The following is a 10,305-nucleotide window of genomic DNA, read 5'->3' as shown; positions in this document are numbered from 1 at the left end:
GTTCTATTCAACACATAGACATCAGTCACTACTGCTTTAGCCCAATAACCATTTGGAAAACTCTTCTCATTCAGCATAGCTCTTGCCGATTCCATCAATACCCTATTTTTCATTTCTGCTACACCATTTTTCTATGGTGTATAGCTGCAAGTTAACTATCTTCTGATTCCATATTTAACAAGGTACCTGTCAAAGTAAATAGAGATATATTTTCCACCTCCATCTAATCCAAGACATGAAATTTTACAGCTCAACTCATTTTTAGCATGCTTCTTGAAGTCCTTGAATGCATCAAACATATCATCCTTATGTTTCAGTATGTAAAGCCAATGTACCTGCTAAAATCATCAATGAAGGATACATAATAACGAGCACCACCAAACAAAGCATTATGAGATGGACCCCATACATGTGAATGTAACAACTGCAAGGGTCGTAAGCTATTCCGTACATGTCTCATAAATGAAAATTGTGCTTGATTTCCAAACTGACATGCATCACATACATGTCCAAAGTCATGATACTTGAACTTAGGCAGTCCAAGCACAATCTCCTTTTGTTGCATAGATTTCAGCTTTTGTACATTCACATCGCCAATCCGCTTATGCCATATCTCAACATCCCATATAGCACCACCATCATGTGCAAACATGGTTTCTCTCAATTTGGGAATTGATGCATCAAGAGTAAACATTATGCCCCCATCTCTTCGCCCTCTAGCAATCAATTTGCAGCCATTACCATATTCTTCAACATGGATCCATCTCTATTAAATCTCACCTGCAGATCTCAACTGACAAAAGATTCTTGGTTATTGTAGGTACATGTAGTACATCATGTAGGCTCTTTTTCTTGCCATTTGACATCAACAAAGGTAAAACTCCATTATGCTAAATAGTATGCTGGGTGTCATCCCCAGTACAAGCATGTCCATGTGAACCTCCAACCATCTCATCAAACCATTCTCCATGGGGTGTCATATGATTTGAAGCCCCTAGATCAATGTACCATCTCTCATCTTTGTTCTGCCTAGATGTATTCTTGGACACATGATGCATGGCAAACAATCTGTCAACCTACTCATCATGAGCACTGCTAAACGATGCATAGTGCCCATGTTGTTTTCCCTTTTCCTTCATATCTCCTTGCTTCTTGTAACAATACTTTGCAATGTGTCCATATCTACCGCAGTAATGACAATCCTTATCTCTCTTTGACTGATCATTCGATTGCCATGAACTAGATCCACCACCTCTACCACGGGGTGATCTCCCCCTGGCTCTAAAGCTGCTAGATCCATGTTGGCCCTATGTATTTGTGCCATGCCAGGCATTCTACTGATGCTGTCCATAAGTATTTTGAGTGTCTCCTCGACCTCGAAAAGAGCCAGGCCTCTGCCGCCTTTGCCACGCTAGCTAGAGTAAAGAACAGTGTCTCTGCTTTGATACATACTAGAACCTATATTCAATCCAAGCTTAACTTCCTCATGCATCAGCAAAGCATTCATCTCATCCCTGTTGAAAGAGGGGAGAGAGAGATAGGGATAGAGCTAACAGAGAACCGTCGGGTTCTTCTTCTTCTCTTTCATTTATTCAACACTAGAGTCATATTCACACTACAAAGAGTAACCTAGTGTAAGTGTAACTAGACTGACTAACTCACTGACTAACTCTAGTCAGATCACCGACTAGCTAAACTGACTTATTCAATGTAGTCACATGTAGACAGCTACACACTAGCTGTCACAGATGTCGGTCATACATAAAGACGGACAGATGGGAGAGCTTGACTACTAACACTCCCCCTCAAGCTCAAGACAACATCTGCACACCAAGTAGCTGTCTAAAACCACAAAACTTATCTTTACCTAGAGACTTGGTAAAGATATCTGCAACTTGCTCATCAGTCCTCACATGCATGAGATCAACCTTTCCTGCAAGAACCATCTCTCGAATGAAGTGGTAGTGTACCTCTATGTGTTTTGTCCTGGCATGGTAAACTGGATTCATGGCCAGGAGTACACTACTGAGATTGTCGCATAACAGTGTCACTGGAGCATCAACCTGTATATCCAAGTCAGCCATAAGCTTGAGCAGCCATGCAATCTCACATGCTGCCAATGCAGCTCCCCTGTACTCAGCCTCAGTATTGGATAAAGCAACCGTAGGCTGCTTCTTGCTGCTCTAGCTGATCATGCCGCTACCAAAGCCAAAATCATAGCCACTCGTAGACCGTTTGTCAAATGAGCATCCTGCCCAATCTGCATCTGTGTATCCAATCAGTGTCAAGGGCTTATCTCTGACATAGAACAGCCCATAGTCTACAGTGGACTTAACATACCTCATGATGCGTCTAACTGCATCCAAGTGCGGCTTCCTCGGCTTCAGCATAAACTGGCTTATCAGCCTTATAGCATAGCTCAAGTCAGGCCTAGTGATGGTTAAGTAAATCAGACTGCCAACCATCTGCCTGTACATAGTCACATCTTCAACTTCAGCCCCAGTGTTCATGTCTAGCTTTACATTCTGATCCAGAGGTGTATCCAGTGGTTTGCATTCAGCCATGCCATACTTCTTAAGCATTTCCATGGCATAGTGCTTCTACATTAGCCATAAACCATTTTCAGCTGGTACAACTTCAATACCCAAGAAATACTTCAGATCTCCTAGAACTTTCATGTCAAATTCAGATTTCAGCATCTTCATTGCATGCTGAATTCCCATGTCATCATCTCCAGTAATTATCAGGCCATCAACATATATGACCAGCAAGCCACTATTAGTCTTCTTTGTGAACAGGCTGTGATCAGCCTTGCCAACAACAAATCCAAGGCTCTGCAAGTAGCTGCTGATCCTAGCATGTCAGGCTCTCGGAGCCTGCTTCAGCCCATACAGTGCCTTTTTCAGCCTGCACACATAATGTTGAAAATTAGGGTGCTCATACCCTTCCGGCTGAACCATATATACATCCTCTGCTAAATCACCATTGAGGAATGCATTCTTGACATCCATCAGCTGCAATTTCCAGCCTTTTGCAGTATCCAAGGCAATTACTATACGTATGGTTGCCATCTTTGCAACTGGGCTGAATGTTTCATCATAATCCAATCCATACTGTTGAGCATATCCTTTAGCAACCAGCCTGGCTTTGTATCTTTCTACACTGCCATCAGACTTACATTTGATTTTATAGACCCATTTGCAGCCAATGGTATTTTTCCCATCACCAGTGGCATTAGATCCCAAGTCTGATTTTCAACCAAGGCATTCATCTCTTTGTCCATAGCATTGCACCAATTTTCATCCTTTACTGCTTCAACATAAGTACCTGGTTCTTTGATCTCCATCACTTTTGTCATGTAAGCATAGTGCTTTGCAGTGTAACCAGTGTACGTAAACTTGTCAACAGGTCTCCTGATCCTCTTTGATCTCCTGAGCTGTGGCTCACTCTGAGCTTGCCTCTCATGAGGTGGCACATAACGGCTCTGCCTAGCACCTGGCGTCATAACAGACGGAATCCCCAGTTCGCTGTCTAAGCTGTCACTGCTTGATGACTCATAGCCTGCTGTAAGTGGTCTTGTCACATCCTCAAAAACCTTTTCTTTTTCTTTTCGCTTGTCATTTCTCCCCTTCACTGACATGTCCCTGTTAGTGGACGTAGAATTACGGTGCGTCCTGACCAAGGACTCACTCATAGAAGTACTCTCTGCAGGAGTATTTTCAGCATGATTCATACTAGGTGCTCCATCAGTAGGCACCACAACCGGATTCCCATACCACGATGCTAACTCATCAAAGTCTACATCTCTGCTGATGAGTGTCTCATGCGTAGAAGGTACATAACACTTGTATGCTTTCCGTTCCTGTGCATATCCCAAAAATACACTCTTCACTGCCTTAGGATCCAATTTCTTCCTCTTCTCATCCTGTATATGCACATATGCAATACATCCAAAGACTTTCAAGTGCTTGATGTCAGGTTTATGACCATACAGTTTCTCATAAGGGGTGACTGCATGTATTCCTGCTGTAGGAGTGTGATTCAGCACATAAACTGTAGTCATTACTGCTTCAGCCCAATAGGCATTAGGCAAACACTTCTCATTTAGCATAGCTCTTGCTGACTCCATTAAGACTATGTTCTTCCATTCTGCAACACCGTTCTGCTGCAGTGTATAGCTACATGTGAGCTGCCTTCTGATCCCATACTTGGCAAGATATCTGTCAAATTCTTTGGATACATATTCACCTCCTCCATCTGATCTCAAGCATGATATGTAGTTCATTTTCAACATATTTTTTAAAGTCTCTAAAGACTTCAAACACCTCATCTTTATGCTTCAAAATGTACAGCCAAGTGTACCTGCTGAAATCATCAATAAATGAGACATAGTACTGTGCACCTCCAAAATACGCATTATGCGACGGTCCCCAGACATCAGAGTGCACCAATTGCAAAGGCCTAGTGATGTTTTGTACATGTCTCATGAAAGGAAATCGTGCCTGCTTCCCAAACTGACATGCAGGACACACATGCCCAAAGTCATTATACTTGAATTTTGGTAATCCAAGTGCGACTGCCTTCTACTGCATGGATTTTAGCTTCTGTACATTTACATGTCCAATTCTATTGTGCCAAATCTCTACATCTCTGATGGCACTCTCATCATGAGCAAACATAGCTACTTTAAGTTTAGGAATGATCGCTTCCAAAGTAAACATCCTGCCATCCCTTTTGCCCTTGGCAATTAGCTGGCAGCCATTTCCATACTCCTCAATGAAGCATCCATCCTTGTTAAACCTCACTTGCAGATTCTGTTTTGCCATTTGACCCACAAACAACAAATTCTTTGTTATGGTCGGTACATGTAAGACATCATGCAGGCCTTTCTGCTTGCCATCAGGCATCATCAATGGAACAATCCCTTTATGCTTTATGTCATGTTGGGTGTCATCCCCAGTACATACATGACCATGTGTACCTGCAACCATCTCATCAAACCACTCTCCATGCGGAGTCATGTGGTTTGACGCACCAGAGTCAATGTACCACCTGTCATCTCTGTTCTGCCTTGACACAGTCTTGGACACATGCTGTATGGCAAAGAGTCTATCAACCTGATCATCCTGACCACCACTAGAGGATGCATAATGCCCATGCTGTTTCCCTTTTGCCTTCATGTCATTCTGCTTTTTGTAACATTCCTTCACTATGTGCCCATACCTGCCACAATAATGGCAATCTTTGTCCCTGTTGGACTGATCAGAAAACTGCCAAGATCCAGATCCACCTCCTCTTCCTCGAGGTGATCTCCCCCTGCCTCTAAAACTACCAAATCCTCGCTAGCCCTGTGTATTGGCACCATGCCAATTTCCCTGCTGCTGATGCTGTCCATAGGCATTACGAGTGTCACCATGACCTCGATATGAACCACGGCCTCTGCCTCCTCTGCCACGTTGGCAAGAGTATAACATAGTGTCTCTGCTCTGAGAGGCACTGGAACCTGTATTTAGGCCAAGTTTGACCTCCTCATGCAGCAACAATGCAACCAGTTCTTCCCAGTCAGGGGGATCTGCTCTAACTGAGATGGAAGTGTCAAATGCTTTGTATTCTTTCCCTAAACCATTCAATGCAATAGCAATCATATCATCTTCTGATACCCTTGAACCAATGGTAGCTAACTGATCAGCTATGGTCTTGATCTCCCTGGTATACACCTGGATGCTCCTGCCATTTCTAGACATATTATTGAACTGTTGTTTCAACTGGATCTTCCGTGCATGTGTCATGGTTCCATAATTTCTCATCAGTATATCCCAAGCATCCTTCGGAGACTCACAGCCAGTGATTTGAATAGCCATAGCATCGGATATACATAGTGAAAACCAATGCAGTACCTTACATGCTCTTTTAGTCCATAACCTGTGTGTCCTTACCAAATGATCCCTCAAGAAACGAACGTCTATCCTACGGCTTAGGTTGCCTTTCCACACTCAAGTGTGGGTCATCGTCATCGAAGGCAGGTGCTATGCATCCAGTCCTTTGTAATCTGCTACCATGGTTGACAGATTTTTGAAGCAAGAGCCAGGATGGACTGGTTCAAAGGAACCCTAACCCTAGGTAGAGGACCAAACAAAGTGGTGTTGAAATCGTATGGATCGCAAAAAGGCAATGGATCCACATCCATCGAAGTCATAACTAACTCCTCCAATGAGGTTACAGATGGTACATCAGGAGACTGTTAAATGGATCTTTCCTAAGAAAAGAGAGGCATAGTCCCAAACAGTGGGCACTGTAAGCCAACTACCAAGGAAAGCAAAGTCTTTGTCCATGGGAGAATACCTCCTGCCTCAACTAGAATTGACTTCTGAAATCACCTTTGACAGTGAAATAGAAGCATGGATGTACTATTCTCCTTGTTACATGGCAGTCGCAGAGACAATAACAAAGACAGAGCCAAAGATAGAAGCAGAAGCAGAAGCAGAAACAGACATAGAGGCAGAAGATCTGTTCTTCTCCTACAGAGCCTCTATAGAAGCAAAGACAGAGCCTCCAGAGGAAGAGGATGAAAATGATGAGGAAGAAAACGAAGCAGGTTATGAAAGTGCAGTTGAAGAAGATCCTCTAATAGCGGATGATCTTATTGATGTTCCTACAGAGACCTCAGAGGCCGAAAATATTGGTGTATTAGAAGTGCTAGATGGAATGACCATGATTCCATTTGGGTTGATCAATGGACCACAAAGTATGCAGAATCTGTATAAGCAATGGATCAAAGGCATAAAAATTAAGTTCACTAGTGGCTCTTGTCACCCTGACCGTTCAGTCTAGAGAAAAGATGATGATGATGCCCCTTGTCAACAAAATCCAGAGCCATTAAAGCCACGGCTTCTAGAAGGTCCGTGTTATGTGACATTCCTAGACGCATCCCCTAAAGATGAATCCCTAAGTCCAGAAGAAATCACTACTCACGCAGAAGCAAACAAAGCTCTGATACCCTTCCAACAATCTCAATAGATAAATAAGTCATCTGTTCAGAAGGAGGACACTGGTTCTAGTGGAACATCAGATGATGACACTACTCTCTTGAAAGAGTCAAACCTCTATTCAGAAGTAATCCGTGGGACATTTATCCGTGAAGTGGAAGGTGAAAGATAAGTGACGTTCCTAGATACTGACAGTACTGAACGTCACCTAAAAGTGGGTCTCAATCTTCTAGAAGAAGAACTAGTGGTCCTGTAAGACTTATTAAAGGAGAGCTTAGATGTGTTTTCTTGGTCATATAAATATCTAAAGGGGATTGATCCCACAGAATGCCAACATCACATTGACCTAGAGCCTGATGCCAAACTTGTAAGGCAAAGACAAAGGCCTATGAATCCTAATTATTCTGCTCTGGTGAAGGCTGAATTATTGAAACTTCTTGAAGCCGAGTTCATTTATCCCGTGGCTAACAGTGAATGGGTTTCGCCCATTGTGGTAGTACCCAAGAAGAATGGGAAACTTCGAATATGTGTAGACTTTCGAAAGCTCAATTCGAAGACGAAGAAGGATCATTTCCCTATCCCTTTTACCGACCAACTGTTGGACACAATGGTAGGTCATGAACTATATTCCCTCTTGGATGGATTCAGCGGATATAACCAAGTCCAAATCGTAGAAGAGGACCAATCCAAAACAACCTTCACCACAGAATGGGGGACCTATGCCTATAGAGTGATGCCATTTGGGCTCTGTAATGCTCCTGCCACCTTCCAACGAGTAATGATGGCTGCCTTCCAGAATCATTTGCATGATTTCATTGAGGTGTATCTTGATGACTTCTATGTCTATAGCATAATTCGTGAGCACTGGGGACACCTAGAGCAATGTTTTGACAGATGCCGAGAGTATGGGATTTCTCTCAACCCTAACAAATGTGTCTTTGGCATCTCATCGAGGAGTTCTTCTGGGCCATATTGTCTTTGCACAAGGGATTGCAATAGACCCGGCGAAGATTGAAAAGATTGCCGCCTTGATAACACCAACAAACCTCAAGCAATTGAGAGGATTTCTTGGCCATGTGGGCTACTATAGAAGATTTATTGCACATTTTGCAACCAAGACATCCCCTCTGCACAAGCTCCTAAGGAGAGATGTTGATTTTCTTTGGACTGATGACTGTGAAGAAGTCTTTAATACCCTAAAGCATTGCCTTATTAAAGCACCTATCTCACAACCTCCTGTCTGGACGAAGGAGTTTCATGTGCACACAGATGCATCAGTTGAAGGGCTAGGTGCTATCCTATGTCAAAGGGGCCCCTCTAAATTAGATCAACCCATATATTATGCAAGCTGGAAGGTCACTGATAGGGAACGGAACTATATAGTGGACAGAGCTTGAGTGCTTGGCAATTGTGTTTGCACTAGAGAAGTTTCGACACTATCTATTGTCAACGCATTTCAAGTTCTACGTGGATCATGAAGAACTGTCCTTCTTGATGAATAAAGCAGATGTTAAAGGACGACTAATGAGATTGTTGCTCCTATTCCAGGAGTTCGATTTTGAAGTGGTCACTAAACCTGGCCGTTCCCATGTCCTAGCTGATCATCTATCACAGATCCCTCAAACTACAAAAGAGGAACATGATGATTCAGATCTTCCTGATGCTTCCTTGTTTCTAGTTGAAACAGTGACTCCCTGGTATACAAACATAGCCAACCTCCTGGAAAATCAACAATATCCTCCTTGCATCTCAAGCCGTGAGAAGAAGAAGCTTCTGTTAGAATCAGCCCCCTACACTTTGCTAGGTGGTGCACTCTACAAGAGAGGCAAAGATGAAGTGTTGTGAAGATGTGTTGCAGGGGATGAAATCGGCATAGTATTGAAAGCGTGCCATGACAAACCATGTGGTGGACACTTTGTAGGAGAAGCGATAGCCAGGAAGGCTCTATTAGCAGGATACTGGTGGCCAACCTTCCACAAGGATGCATATGACTATTGTAAGAGATGTGATGCTTGTCAGTGAATGGGGAAACCCACTAAAACAAATGCCATGCCACTGCAACCTATTCTTCCTCTAAAGTCGTTTGAGAAGTGGGGGATTGATTTTGTGGGTCCCATTGATCCACCCACTAGACAAAAGCAGAACAGATACATCTTAATATGTACAGGTTATGTCACAAAGTGGTGTGAAGCTAAAGCTCTAAAGCGGGACGATGGTAATATCATAGCCCTGTTCATATATGAGAATATTATCACCCATTTTGGTAGTCTCCTCGAGCTAGTAAGTGACAGAGGTACTCATTTCCTTAACGAAATCATGGAGGAGCTGACAGAGCTATATAAGATCCGTCATTGCAAGTCCACTCCTTACTAACCCAGAGCCAATGGCCAAGTTGAAGTCACCAATCACATCCTCTGCTCGATCCTGACAAGAACGATTGTCGCACATCGTCACGACTGGGATGATCAACTTACAGAGGCCCTTTGAGCATACAGAACCTCCCATAAGGTAGCTACATGACAGACCCCTTTCTAGCTAGTGTATGGTACAGAAGTCGTCTTCCCTATTGAACTGAAATTACCCTCTTTGCGAGTGGCAATTAAAGAATGCTTGGGAGATGATGAGTCACTGCAACACCGCCTCCTGCACTTGGAATGCTCGGATGAGATACGGTGGATGGTTCTACAATGTATGGAAACCACTCAAGCGCGACGCAAGGCCTATCATGACAGTTTCATCAAGCACAAGGAGTTCGAAGAAGGTGATCTTGTCCTAGCCTATGATTTGAGATTTGGCAAGTTTCCTGGCAAGCTTCAACAATGGTGGATGGGCCCCATACAAGGTACTTGTTGTCAATCCTAATGGCTCTATTCAGGTGCAGAAGACTATTGATGCCTCTGATGATCCTTTCCTAATCAATGGCTATCGTCTGAAGAAGTACTTTCCTCCTTGGGGATCTTGACAATCACAATTGACCTACCCTCCCCCTTTTGGGTATCGCACTATCCTTCTCTTCATGCTTTTAATAGCCCTTATGATTCTCCTCATGAGGCGGTCTCGTTCTGTTAGCCCCTCACAGATACCTCTCAACCCGACCTTGTTCTCTTCTCATCTAATCCAACAATGGTGGCGAGGTTGGTCCTGACATATGGTATTTCTACCATTCTCTTTCTTAACAAAAAAAAAGAGGGAAAAAGACAAAAGAAAAAAAAAACAAAAAAAAAGTTATGGGAGAAAAGGAAGAAATTCCCTGTTATAACAGGCCTCGTTCCAAGAAAGGGTGGCAACACCCTTGGGCGGGAATTTGATTGTGGAAAAG

The sequence above is a fragment of the Lygodium microphyllum genome, chromosome 27 (assembly GCF_053477565.2).
Source record: "Lygodium microphyllum isolate KBCC chromosome 27, Lygodium_microphyllum_v1.1.10, whole genome shotgun sequence".
NCBI lineage: Eukaryota > Viridiplantae > Streptophyta > Polypodiopsida > Schizaeales > Lygodiaceae > Lygodium > Lygodium microphyllum.
The sequence above is the reverse complement of the archived record's forward strand: the minus strand, read 5'-3'. Positions refer to the sequence as shown.